The sequence below is a fragment of the Stomoxys calcitrans genome, chromosome 5 (genome assembly GCF_963082655.1).
Source record: "Stomoxys calcitrans chromosome 5, idStoCalc2.1, whole genome shotgun sequence".
In the NCBI taxonomy this organism is placed as follows: Eukaryota; Metazoa; Arthropoda; class Insecta; order Diptera; family Muscidae; genus Stomoxys; species Stomoxys calcitrans.
Window position 1 is genome coordinate 113317122 of NC_081556.1, and position 14211 is coordinate 113331332.

Genomic DNA, 14211 nt, shown 5'->3' on the forward strand with positions numbered 1-14211 from the left:
TCCGCCACCATCCAGTATATAAAAATTATATAGCCTATGTTTCCTTCTACAAAAACCTATACAATCTGTGAAATTTTTAAGAAAATCGGTGCAGCCGTTTTTGATTCTACGAAACAAACCGAGTCTCATATAGTTTCGATGGGTTATGTACCCATTTGGGGCGTTGCAGCCGTTTTTGATTCTACGAAACAAACCGAGTCTCATATAGTCTTGATGGGTCATGTACCCGTTTGGGGCGTTTTTGAGTGACCCCCTACCCTTCGATCTGATTTTGTATACGAGATGCATAATCTACTCCCGAATACCTTTTATTTGAGCCCCATGTTGATATGGATGTTCAATTTGCCTGCTTTGAGAAGTTTTGGGGTTAGGGCGACTTTCTGGGTACTTAGACCCTGTTTTTCATACCATATTCGTATTCTTCTCTTTAATACCTTTCATTTAATATCCATATTGTCCTTATGGGTTCACTTTTGATTTTGGGTGGTGTTTATGGGTTAACGGGGGAGGGTCCGCCCCTTCCGAATTTTAAAAATTATAATACCTATTCCTTCTTCCTGACTTTATTCGTATAAATAAACCTATGATGTTGGGGTGGCCTCCCAGTTCCTTGGACCCAATTTCGTCATTCTGTTGGTAACACCTCGAAATATGCATCTAAGACCCCAAAAAGTATATATATTCTTGATCGTCCTGACATTTTAAATCGAACTAGCCATGTCCGTCCGTCTGTCTGTCTGTCGAAATCACGCTAACTTTTAAAGGAGTAAAGCTAACCTCTTAAAATTTTGCACATATATTTTTATTAGTGTAGGTCAGTTGGGATTGTAAATGGGCCAAATCGGTCCATGTTTTGATATGGCTGCCATATAAACCGATCTTGGGTCTTGACTTCTTGAGCCTCTAGAGGGCACAATTCTCGTCCGAACACATAGTGTTTTAATAACACTTCCAACAACTACTATAAGTATGGTTCAAATCGGTCCATGTTTTGATATAGCTGCCATATAAACCGATCTTGGGTCTTGACTTCTGGAGCTTATAGAAGGCGCAATTCTTATTCGATAATTTGTTTCTTATTCTTATAATTTTGCACGTGGTATTTTGGTATCACTTCCAACATTAGTGCGAAGTATGGTCCAAATCGGTCCATAACCTGGTATAGGTGCCATATAAACCGATCTTGGATCTTGACTTCTTGAGCCGCTGGAGGGCGCAATTCTCACCCGAATTGGCTGGAATTTTGCATAAGGTGTTTTGATATGACTTCCGGAAACTGTGGTGAGTATGGCGCAAATCGGTACATAACCTGATATAGCTGCCATATAAACCGATCTGGGATCTTGACTTCTTGAGCCTCTAGAGAGAGCAATTATAATCCGATTTGGTTGAAATTTTGTACAACTGCTTCTCCCATGGTCTTCAACATACGTGTGCAATATGGTTTGAATCGATCTATAGCTTAATACAGCACCCATATAAACCGATCTCCCGGTTTTTGCTTCTTGAGCCGCGAATCGGACTATAACTTGATATAGCTCCTCCTCCTCCTCGTCATCCTCCTCGTCCTCCTCCTCGTCATCCTCCTCGTCCTCCTCCTCGTCCTCCTCCTCGTCCTCCTCCTCGTCCTCCTCCTCGTCCTCCTCCTCGTCCTCCTCCTCGTCCTCCTCCTCGTCCTCGTCCTCCTCCTCGTCCTCCTCCTCGTCCTCGTCCTCCTCCTCGTCCTCCTCCTCCTCCTTGTCCTCCTCCTCGTCCTCCTCCTCGTCCTCCTCCTCGTCCTCCTCCTCCTCCTCCTCCTCCTCCTCGTCCTCCTCCTCGTCCTCCTCCTCCGTCCTTATTCTTTATTCTTTGTTTGCCTAAAAAGAGATACTGCGCAAAGAATCCGACAGATGCGATCCATGGTGGAGGGTATATAAGATTCGGCCCGTTCGAACTTAGCACGCTCTTACTTGTTTAATATGAATACCTTTCATTTGAGTCCCAAATTGTCCTGATCGGTACACTTTTATTTTTGGGTAGTACTTTTGGGGTAAGGGGGAGGGTCCGCCCCCTTCCGATATCAAAAAAATATATAGCCTAGTTTTTCTTCCAGACCAACCTACACAATCTGTGAACCTAATGGATTCAGCCGTTTTTTAGTCTATACGGAACAAACAATACGAACAATACAAACGATAGCACTGTTACTGAGGGGCTCGGTAGGTCGGTTTACACCCTAATACACTGTTCGGCAGCCGGTTGGTGACTCGGAGACACACCTAAATACTCAGAAACACATGCATGTTGGTGAGAGGTACACCCCAATACACGGTTGGGCACTGGTTGGTGGCTAGGAGGAGGCACACCCTAATTCATGGCATTATTCGGGTTAATCGGCGTTCACAGCACTAGGATCGGTTAACAAAAGGAATCACACCCTAATATACGGTACGATACGTGGTTTGGTAGCTAGGAGGCACACGTTAGTCCATGGCCTTGTTCTGATTAAATGGAGAAGATGTCACGAGGAGGAGAAAGAGCACTCTCCGGACATAAAAGGGTTTTGGCTAAGGTTGAAAGTGCGCGGCAAGGAGGCACACTCCGCGGGTTATTTGAGTTCACTGGGTGATGGCACCGGGAGACGAGAAAGGGCACTTTGTTGATAAAAAGGGAGGTTTCGGGCGCGGGGCAAGAGAATGGCAAGGAGGCACACCCTATTATACGACACAATACGCGGATTGGTGGCTAGGAGGCACTCATTATCACACGGCACTGTTCACTCGCGATCACAGAGCTAAGAGGCAAGAGGGCACTCAGTCTACACTTGGCACTGGGCGACAAATGGGCACACCCTGATATGTTTGAGGCAGTAAGGCACAATTTGATAACTCTACTCACCACGTTTGCACGGTTTCCGACTCGTTGGTTGACTGTCTCGAATACTCATTGCGACTGCCTTTTATATTCGCCCCATCCTGAGCTTTGCCACGTACTTGTTTTGAAAAACAACTTGTTTTGAATAACAATTTGTTTTTCCCAAACTTGAAACAAGTTGTTTGCCACTTTAAGTATCACGATGTCCCCTCTTTACTAGGAGCTCATAGTTATATGGCAGATCCTCCACTTGGACTGATGATCTGGAGAAATCCAATCGGATGCAATGCTGATATCGAAGACTGCATACGTCACTCGTCCCTGTTCTGCTTGCTGTCCAGACTCAATGCGAAGACTTCATGCGTCACTCGACTCTGTTGTGCTTCCTGGTCAATCTTGTGTAAGACGGCGGCTCACCTACTCTTTTTTAGGGACCATTTCCAGTTCTGTGATGTCTGTGACGTCCTATTGGAAGTCACAGTCCACTTTGAAGACTCAGGGGTCATGCGCGCTCCAAAATCGTAACAGGTACGTTAGGAGGAGGCTAACATCGTAACCTCCATTGAAGCCCTCCATTGAAGGAATCACTCTACTCACCATCTTCACGGTTAGTGACTCATTGGTTGACTGTCTCAAGTATTCGTTGCGACTCCCTTTTATATCCGCCCATCCTGGGCTTAGCCACGTACTTGTTTTGAAAAACAACTTGTTTTGTATAACAATTAGTTTTTTCCAAACTTGAAAACAAGTTGTTTACCACTTTAAGTATCACGATGTCCCCTCTTTACACGGAGCTCATAGTTATACGGCAGATCCTCCATTTATGACAGATGATCTGGAGAAATCCTTTCGGATGCAATGTTGATATCGAAGACTGCATGCGTCACTCGTCCCTGCTCTGCTTCCTGTCCAGATGCAATGCGAAGACTGCATACATCACTCGTCTCTGTTGTGCTTCCTGGCCAGTCTTGTGTAACAGGGCGGGTTACCTTCCCCTTTTTATGGACCATTTCCAGTTCTGTGATGTCTGTGACGTCCTATTGAAAGTCGCAGTTCATTATGAAGAATCAGGGGCCATGCGGACTTCATTCGTACCTGTTACGATTTTGGCTCTCCATGGGATACTATCTGGAGTCTCCATTGAGGAAGGGCTGGCTTGGCTTTTCCAGAGTACTTGAAAGCGGGGGCCACTGTAGAGCAGAGGTTAGCATGACCGCCCATGGTAGTGAACGCATTGGTTCGAGTCCTGGCGAGACTGTCAGAAATAATGTTCAGCTGTAGTTTTCCCCTCCCAACGTTGGCAACATTTGTGAGGTACTATATCATGTAAAAATTTCTCTCCAAAATGGTGTCGCACTGAGGCAAGCAGTTCAGACTCGGCTTAAAAAAGGAAGCTTCTTATCATTGAGCTTAAATTTTATTCGGACTGCACTCATTGATATGTGAGAAGCTTGTCCCTGTTCATAAGCAAGATTTGCAATTTTACTTGAAATCGGGAAGCACATTAGCAGTGTAATGCTCCTTGAGAGATTTGATTCTTTTTGCAGCAACCGTAGAAGAGGTTGGGATGTTAGTTCCATTTCTACCCGCATTCTGCACTTTCGCCCGAATGCACTGCCGGTACATGGTTAGGTAAGGTTTAGGTTAAAGTGTCAGTCTGCCATCAGACACACTTAGCAGTTTTCGTCCATTGTGATACCACAGGAACAGAAGAAGGAATATGCCTTCTAGTTCCTATCGTTGAACCATCTTGATCGCTATAAAAATCCCAATAACTTGCGAATGTTCCCATCCGCTAAATACGACAGCTTCTCAAAGAAATTAGAACCTAATGTGGAACTCCCTCTGACTGCTAGTGCGGGACACACACACAAAAGGTGTTCTTCGATTTCCTCACAGCTTCTGCAAAGTCGTTGCTGGCAACCTTCAGTCTGGCATCATGTTTTCCGATTAGACAGTGACCTGTCATGACGGACACAATGACTGAGACGTCTGTTCTAGCCAGTGACAGCAAAACGGTAGACCTTTTTAAGTCTAGATCAGGCCATCTATCATTCGTTGTCCTTCGGACCTGGTCCTGAAAACTAAGCTAACATGTCGCTAGAGCCATACCCACACTGCGGGTGGTACATATTTCTCAGTCTTTTTCGTCGTGCCCCCGATTGTTTTCTCAGTTTTCCTGTGGGAGTAGCAAAGCTCTCGCGCACTGCAGCCATCATCCCGCTAACCTCATCTCTCGATTCGGTAGCGATGACTGTTTCATTCACACTGTCACTATCTGAGTCTTAATCGGAAACACAAATTTTTTGAAAGTCTGGCGACGAGCTCTCTCACTCTCACTGTCTGAGTCTTAATCGGAAACACTTAATTTGTTGAAAGGCTGGCGACGAGCTACGCATCCCTTTGGGTTATACGTCTCTTCTTTAGTCGTTAGTCTGAGGACTGGTTGTGCGCTTAAAACATTACTCTCTACTGCGGGTGCCGAGGCACCCACATATGTTGGGTCTTTGGAGTCCATTCTGAAAATACTCGTGGCCCTTAGAACTGCCGCTCCTCTGGAAACATATGCCTAGTGGATAATCCAATCGTAGCTATCTTGGAGGCAGACCAATGTAGTGCATAGGTAGCATATCCGTCCATGAGGTTCGTATTCTGGAGAGAATACCTCTCAATTTTTTTGGCAACGGTTATCCCCTCCTAATGCAAATGTCTACAGGATGTGGTACTATGCCATGTAAAAACTTCTTCCCAAAGAAGTGCCGCACAGCGGCATGCTCTTCGGACTCGACTATAAAGGAGGTCCCTTGTCATTGAGTGTATATTTTAACAGATATTTCTTGAGGGGCAGAATGAAAACACTTTATTTTTATTAAATTTAAATTTTCTCTAAAGACAAAATTTGAATGGAAGTTTCTCTCAAGGAAAATTATGATCAAAAGAAATTTTCTCTAACATAAAGATTCAGTGAAATTTTTATTAAGGAAAACTTCAACGAAAACTCTCTAATGACAAAATTTCAAATTGAATTTCTCTCAAGGTGAAACCTAATTGAAATTATCTCTAAAAAATAAAATTGTACTACAGTTTTCTCTAAATTTCAAGAGTTTGTTGAATTTTTCTCTACGACAAATTTTAATGAATTTTCTTACATGACAATGCATCCTGTGAACCTCAGCCTAAAAACTAATCAATTTAATCCAACATACGAAAGCTCCATGAATTTTTAAATATCATTGAAGCTAGGAAAAAAAACTTTCGTCAACAAAAGCCTTTGTCAACAAATGCCAACATTTTAGGAGATTTTTAATGCTCCAATTTTTCGTAGACTATAAAGCTAAGAGCAACGATTATCGAGACGATACATTGTCAAGACCATATGTGTACAGTTTTCCAACCATACCTTAAAGCAATTTACGAATATGAGAACATTTTTATATTCAGCCAATATTGGAAAAGCCAGTAAGTCGGGGGAAAAACAAAAGTGGGAAACCTATGGCAGAAACAAACACTTTTTTTCTCTAGTTCTTAGACATGTAGCCAAGGATATAGGAAAGCACTTCAATGTGGTAAATGATTAGGTTTAGGAATGCTGAAATCGATTTGAGGGAATGCACAGTGGATCAAAGTCATATGTGGATGGTAGGTTGAAAAATTTACGTTCTAAGAAGAAAAATTTGATTGAAATAAAAAAATCAACGAAAAATATATGCGGTGGAACAGAACACCTCATGTGAAAGGCGTCAAACTTGGTTAGAGTCGTAATTACATCGTAAACATGATTTCGCGGTATATTCGAGGCAGGTAGGATCTACCAATGTATGGCCCTTGAAACCTCCACACATTATGTGGTTGAGTAAGTCTCCTAACCAAGGAAGAAACGCGTCCCACATTGGTTGGTGTGTTGTGAACTCTGGTTTTCCTTTTTCAATGCAAAAATCTTTGATCATCAAAAAAAAAAATTTGTGCAAAATTTCAGCCCAATCGGACAAAAACTGCGGCTTGCAGAGGCTCAAGAATTTAAATCAGGATATCGGTTTATGTCGGAAATATATCCAAATCTGAATCATGGCCCATTTACAATCCTCAATGACCTACATAATAAGAAGTCTCTGTGCAAAATTTCCAGTGGATATTTTTATTGTCGCTATCGTGATATCGACAGACGGAGGGGCAGACTATATCTACTTAAAATGTCAAGATCAATATTTATAGGTGTTACAAACGGAATGACTAGGTTGGTATACCCTCCATTAAATGGTGGTGGGTACAAAAAACTTAAAGTATAAAAGGAAAATGAGAACAAAGCTGGAATTTTTTCATTCCATCCTACTGTTTTATAAAGTACATCCTGGCCCGATTTGCGGCTCAATATCTTTCATGAGAATCCCAAATTTTGCATAATTTTGGAGGTCCCCTCTGGAAATGGATCACAAATTTGTACATAGGTTTCTTATTCTGCTCTCCAATACCTTTCTTTTTAGTTCCATATAGTTCCGATTGGTTTACATGTCCGTTTGGGGTGGAGCTAGAACCCAAATTTTTATACAAGTTTGACATTTTACTCTCATATACCTTTCACTTGAGTCCCATATTGTCCGTTTTGGTCTACATATCCGTTTGGATGTGGTTTTGGGAGTGGGGCGATCTCTCGCCACTTAGGGATAAATTTGTATATCAAGTTCGTACTCTACTTGTTAGGTTAGGTTAGGTTGAAAAGAGGGTGCAGATATTAATCCGTCCCATGCCACTATGGACATAAACCAAAGCCAGTAATCGGCTTGTTGTGCGCTCTAAAAACTATAAATTAACCTCTAAAAAGGAAATTTCAAGTTGAGAATTCCGTGTTATTTACAAAATACTTAATTGTTTTCAATACCACTCCCCTAAGTTGGTTCATGGCTGGTTTTGTGTCTCCACCTAAGTGCCGGTATCTGTTAAATGCGAAAGACGGGCAATGACAAAGGAAATGCTCCAACGTCTCATCATCTTTCCCGCATGCCCTACACAGGCTCCACTTGTAAATACCCTTCATTTGATACCCATATTGTTCCAGTCGATACACATGCAATTTGAGTGGGTTTTAGGGTGGGCTTCCCCCAGATTTTTTGACCCCAAAGTTTTACACCAATTTCTTGTTCTTAGTTTAACATGTAAAATAAGGTTCGCTTAAATCAGTGCACCCATCTCTGAGAACTGGTGCTTTTGAAAATCGCTTTGAGGGGGAGGATCCGCAGCCCCTTCGAGTATCAAAAAATTAAGTAACTAACTGTCCGCTGTACCTTCATTAACAGCACGCAAGAAATATGTTTTCTAATTACTAATACCATATACATCTCCCCAAAACAATTTGTTTATGTATTCCCAAATACATTTTATTTGCACCCATATAGCAATGATTGACGAATATTGCCATTTGGTAGTGGGGTTTGGGGGTTGGGCGGCCCCCTATCACTTGAACCTAATTTTTGATACCATGTTCGCAATCGAATCCTAAATACCTTCCAAGTCCCATATGTCCCGATCGGTAAACTGTTATTTTTGTGCATTGTTCTTGGGATAAGGGGGAGTGTCCGTTCCCTTCCGATATCAACAAATGATATAGCCTATTGCTTATTCCAGACCATATGGGTAATCTGCTCTCGAATACCTTTCATTTGAGTATGCGACTCAAATGTCCTGATCGGTCAACTTTTATTTTTGGTTGTTGCTTTTGGTGTAAGGCGGTGGGTCTGTCCCCTTCCGATAACAACAAATTGCATAGCCTATTGCTCATTCCAGACCTTATTCGTTATCAACTTCCGCATACTTTTCATCTGAGCTCCAAGTTGTTATGATCGTCCAATATGCCTATGTGAAGGGTTTTTAGGTCAGGGTGGACCCCTAGATACTTGGAACCAATTTTTGATATCAAAATCGTATTCTACTCTCAAATACCTTTAATTTGAGTCCCATATTGTCCCGATCGGTCCACTTTTATATTTGGACATTGCCTTTGGGGTTAGGGGGAGGGTTCTTCCCCCTTCCGGTATCAAAAAATTATACAGCCTATTGCTAATTCCAGACCACATTCATACTCTACCCTCAAATACCTTTAATTTCAGCTGCATATTGTCCTGATCGGTCAACTTTTATATTTGGTTGTTGCTTTTGGGGTAAGGCGGAGCGTCCGACCTCCTTCCGATTTCAAAAAATTTCATAGCCAGTAGCAAATTTCAAACCATATTCGTAATCTATTCCCGAATACCTTTCATCTGGGTCCATTATTGTCATGATCGTCCAATATGACTATTTGAGGGGGTTCTTGTTCTAGGGCGGCCCCCTAGGGAATATTAACCCAATTGTTAATATCAAAATCGTAGTCTACTACCGAATACCTTTAATTTGAGTCCCATATTGTCCCGATCGGTCCAATTTGATTTTTGGGTATTGCTTTTGGCCCCCCTTTTGATATATCAACAAATGACATAACCTATTGCTCATTCCAGATAATATTAGTAACCTAGCGTCGAATGCCTTTGATTTGGGCCCCATATTGTCCTGATCGGCATACTTTTATTTTTTGGTCTTGCTTTTGGGTAAGGGGGTACCCTCAACAAGGTAAGATCCATGATCGGTTTATATGGCACCTATACCAGGTTATGGACCGATTATAACCATACTTTACACAAATGTTGGAAGTGATACCAAAACAACACGCGCAAAATTACAGCCAAATCGGATAAAAATTGGGCCCTCTAGAGGCTTAAGAAGTCAAGACCCAAGATCGGTTTATATGGCAGCTATATCAAAACATAAACCGATTTGGCCCATTTACAATCCCAACCGACACTAATAAAAGGTATTTGTGCAAAATTTCAAGCGGCTAGCTTTACTCCATCGAAAGTTAGCGTGCTTTCGACAGACAGACGGACGGTCGGACGGGCGGACATGGCTAATTCGACTTAAAATATTAAGACGATCAAGAATATATATACTTTATGTGGTCTTAGACGAATATTTCGAGGTGTTCCAAACGGAATGACGAAATTAGTATACCCCCATCCTATGGTGGAGGGTATAAAAATTACATAGCCTATTGCTCATTCCAGACCATATTCTTATATTGTCATGATCGTCAATTTGCCTATTTGAGGGCGTTTTGGAGTCGAGGCGTTCCCCTAGGTACTTGGACTCAATTTTTAATATCATACGCGTACTCTTCTTCAGATTATCTTGCACTAAAGTCCCAGGTTGTTCCGACCGGTCCAGTTTTAATTTGGGTTGTGCTTTTGGGGTCGGCCCCTTCCAATTTTAAACAACTAAAGTTCGGCTGGGCGGAATATTATGTACCCTCCACCATGGATCGCATTTGTCATGGTTTTTGGACTAGTTCTCTTTATGGGCATTAATCTCCGTGGGTTTTTTATATGTTTGGTTAAGAATTTCGCCCTATAGAGACTCAATTTTCAATCAGATTTTTGACCGATTAAGGCCATACCCGGTACATCTGTTGTAGGCCAAAGAAAAAGTAATCGTGTAAAATGATAAAAATTGCGCCCTTTAGGGGCTCAAAAATATATTCGGGAGATCGGTTTATATGGGAGCCATATTAGGTTTTTGGACGATTGGAGCCATACCAGGTAATTCTGTTAAAGATCATAGGAAAAGTCATTGTGTATTTCAGACAAATTTGATAAAAGTTGCGGCCTCAAGATGCTCAAGAAGTATATTCGCCTTATATGGGAGCTATATACGGATTAGATCGATTCAGCTAATCTGTAGGAGATCATAGGAAAAGTCGACGTGCAAAATTCGAGCCAAATCGGACAGAGGCTCGAGAATTACATTCGAGAGATTGGTTTATATGGGAGCCATATCAGGATTTAGACCGATTAGGACCATACCAGGTACAACTGTTAAAGATCATAGGAAAAGACACCTGTCCAAGATTTCAGACAAATCGTTGAAAAATTGCGCCATCTAGAGGCTTAAGAAGTTTGTTCCGGAGATCGGTCTATATGGGAGCTATATCTGGTTTAAGACCGATTCAAACCATACTTTGCACATCTGTTGGATCATAGGTCATAGGAGAAGTCACCGTGCAACTTTCCAGCCAAATCGGGTAAGAATTGTACCTTCTAGAGGGTTTAGAAGTATCATTTGGAGATGGATATGTGAGCTATATCAAAACATGGACTGATATGGTCCATTTACAACCCCAACTGACCCATTCTAATAGGAAGTATTTTTGCAAAATTTCAAGCACCAGCTTTACTCCTTTGAAAGTTAGTATGTTTTCGTCAGATGGAAAGACGGACGGGAGGACAGACGGACGGACATACGGCTGGGCAGACGAACGGATGGACATGGCTAGATCGATTTAAAATGTCATAATGATCAAGAATATATATACTTAAGGGGTCCTAGACCAATATTTCCGATGTCTTACATACAGAATGAATGACGAAGTTAATATACCCCAACCTATGGTGGAGGGTATGAAAATAGATATACCCAATGTTCCTTCCAGACCAACCTACATAACCCGTGAACATTTTAACAAAATCGGTCCACGTCCATTTTTCTGTCGATATCACGTTTACTTTGCAGCAAATTCTTTTATATGTGTTCTGTCATAGGGTGACTGAAATTGTAAATGGACCAAATGAAAAATTTTAAAAAGGTTAGTTCCATTCATTCAAACTCTAGCTCGATTTTGACAGACCAACTGATGGACATGACTTGATCGTTATGGAAGTCTAATACAATTAAAATGGAATAACAAGATTACTAAACCCCTATTCTACTATGACCTCTGGTCTTTCACCCACTGTGCTACACACAGATCTTGTGTGCTTGCCAAGAGATTGGAAACTGAATTGCCCCATAAAGACAGCCACCAGCCCACGTATCGAAGAGCAGCGAATCAACCAAGATATTGTTCCCCAAGGAGTCATATTAACTGTTCATATTTGACTTAGGAGTCAGCAGGCAATTGCTGGGTGATGGTGTCACTGCAACTCCGCAGCTCATAGTCAGTGTCTTGGCATCGTTGGCTTTTCGCCACCCCAGAAAAAAAAAATCGATAACTTTATCGAAATATGAGTAATAGTAATAATAATAATCTAAAAATATTACAGCATATGTGTGTGTGTGCGAGCATGTACAAGAGCACAAGGACTAGACATTTTCCAAAAAAAGAAAAGACAAAAAACGCCATCTAACGATTTCTTTTTGTTGTACTTCCTAAACACTTTTGAACGTACGAAGATTTCTATTTAAGCTTTATGAGACGTTAAATGACAGCAACGGAAATATGAAGTAAATGTGAAATAGGAAGTGCCAGCAAATACAACTCCTAGTCAGTTTGTTTAGTATGAATGTGTGTGTGTGTGTGTGTGTGTGTGTGCGTCTCCTAGGATATGAAATCCTTTAAGAATATAAACCAAAAATAAAAAAAAAGAAAACTTGAAACTAAATACACCATCTGAACCCACCAACTTGACTCGACAATACATTAGCACATTCTTGTCGCGTTAAGCGTTAAAAGCGTATCGAAATGTGGATTATGAGAGTATATGAGTGATGTGAGTGACAAGTGGATACACTTGGAAAAATTTTATTATTTGGGCTACTAGTAAATAGTTGACTTAGAGGACGATGGATATCTAGTAATGATATGGAAAGGCTTTGACTTGGCAAAGTCCAGGTCAAGCATGGTTCTTACATCATTTAAAGTATGGAATCTGTGCTTCCTATGGTGTCACCTTTGGCAGTTGTCTTTAAGATGCCAAATGTTTTTAAAAATCTTAAGCTTAACAAAAGACCGATAAATTCAGGCCGAACCGAATCTTATATATCCTCAGCAATTGATCGCATTTGATAACTTCTTTCAATGACTTTTTGAAACAAATAGAGAAGACATAACCAAACACTACATTCAAAATTTCCGCCAAATCGGATAATAAGGGCGTAATTATTAATTGGGGCTTAAAAAGTCTAATCGAAAGATCGGTTATTATAAAAGACTAGCTGACCCGGGCCCGCTCCGCTTCACCTTTTTTTACTTCATATGAAACAAAAGTTTCATTGGAATATTTGTTTTCGACAATTAAAGAGCTTTTTGTTAAATACCATGCTAACTTGACTAACAGTTTAACAATATAAGTGCCTTTATCTGAGTCCCATATGATCTTTATTGGTCTACGAATTTAAGTTTGGATATAAGATGTACTCCATTCTTAAAATACTTCATTTCAGACCGATATTATCATAATGTCTGACTTAGTGGTTTTCGAGAGAGAGATGGTCCCCTCAATACTTGGCCCTGAAAAATATCAGCATCGTGCTCTTCTCTCAAATACCATTTATTTAAACCCCATATTGCCATTGGCTTAAGTGGAGTTTACAGGATGAGGCGTCCTTCAAACACATGGCCCCAAAATAGGTTATCAAATTCGTTTTCTAATCTGAAATAACTTTCATTTGAGCCACATATTGGTATGGTCGAAAAATGTTTTTTCTTTGGGTATGTTTTGGGAAAGGGGTGATGCCCTAAATACATGGTCCTACATTTGGATATCAAATTCGTATTCTACTCCCAAATACCTTTATTTGAGCCCCATATTGCGATGGCCAGTAAAAAATTGCTGTTTGTGCCTCTTATTTGAGCCTCATATTGCAATAGTCAGAAAATACATACTATTTGGGTGGTGTTGTGTTTTGGTGCGATGGCCCCATAGACACTTTTCCCGAATATTGATATCAAATTCGTGCTTTACTGCCAAAGACCTTTCATGTGAGCCCCATATTGCTATGGTCGTAAATTTGTCCCCTTTGGGGGATGTTTTTGGTGTGAGGCGGCCCTCCAAACACTTGGTCCCATATTTGGATACCAGATTCGTATTCTACATTCAAATACCTTTTATTTAAGCTCCATATTCCCATGGTCAGTAAAAAAGTCCTGTTTGGGGGGTGTTTTGGGAGAGGGGTGGACCCCCAGAAACGTGGTCCCACATTTGGATATCAGATTCGTGTTCTACTCGCAAATACCTTTCATTTGAGTCCCATATTGCCATGGTCGGGAAATATGTCCGATTTAGGGGTGTTTTGGGGCTTGGGGTGGTCCTCCTAGCACTTGGTTCGACAATTGGATATCAGATACGTTTTCTTATCCTAAATACCTTTCATTTGAATCCCATATTGTCGTGATTGTTCTAAATATATGTTTGGTAGGTTTTAGCGTGGGGCAGCCCCCCTAGGTGCCTCACCCGAATCTTGGATACCAAATTTTTATTTTTAGGGTACTATATGAGAGCACACAAAATTTTGCTTAAATCGCACCACCCATCTCCGAGATCTGTCGTTTTTGAAAATTAG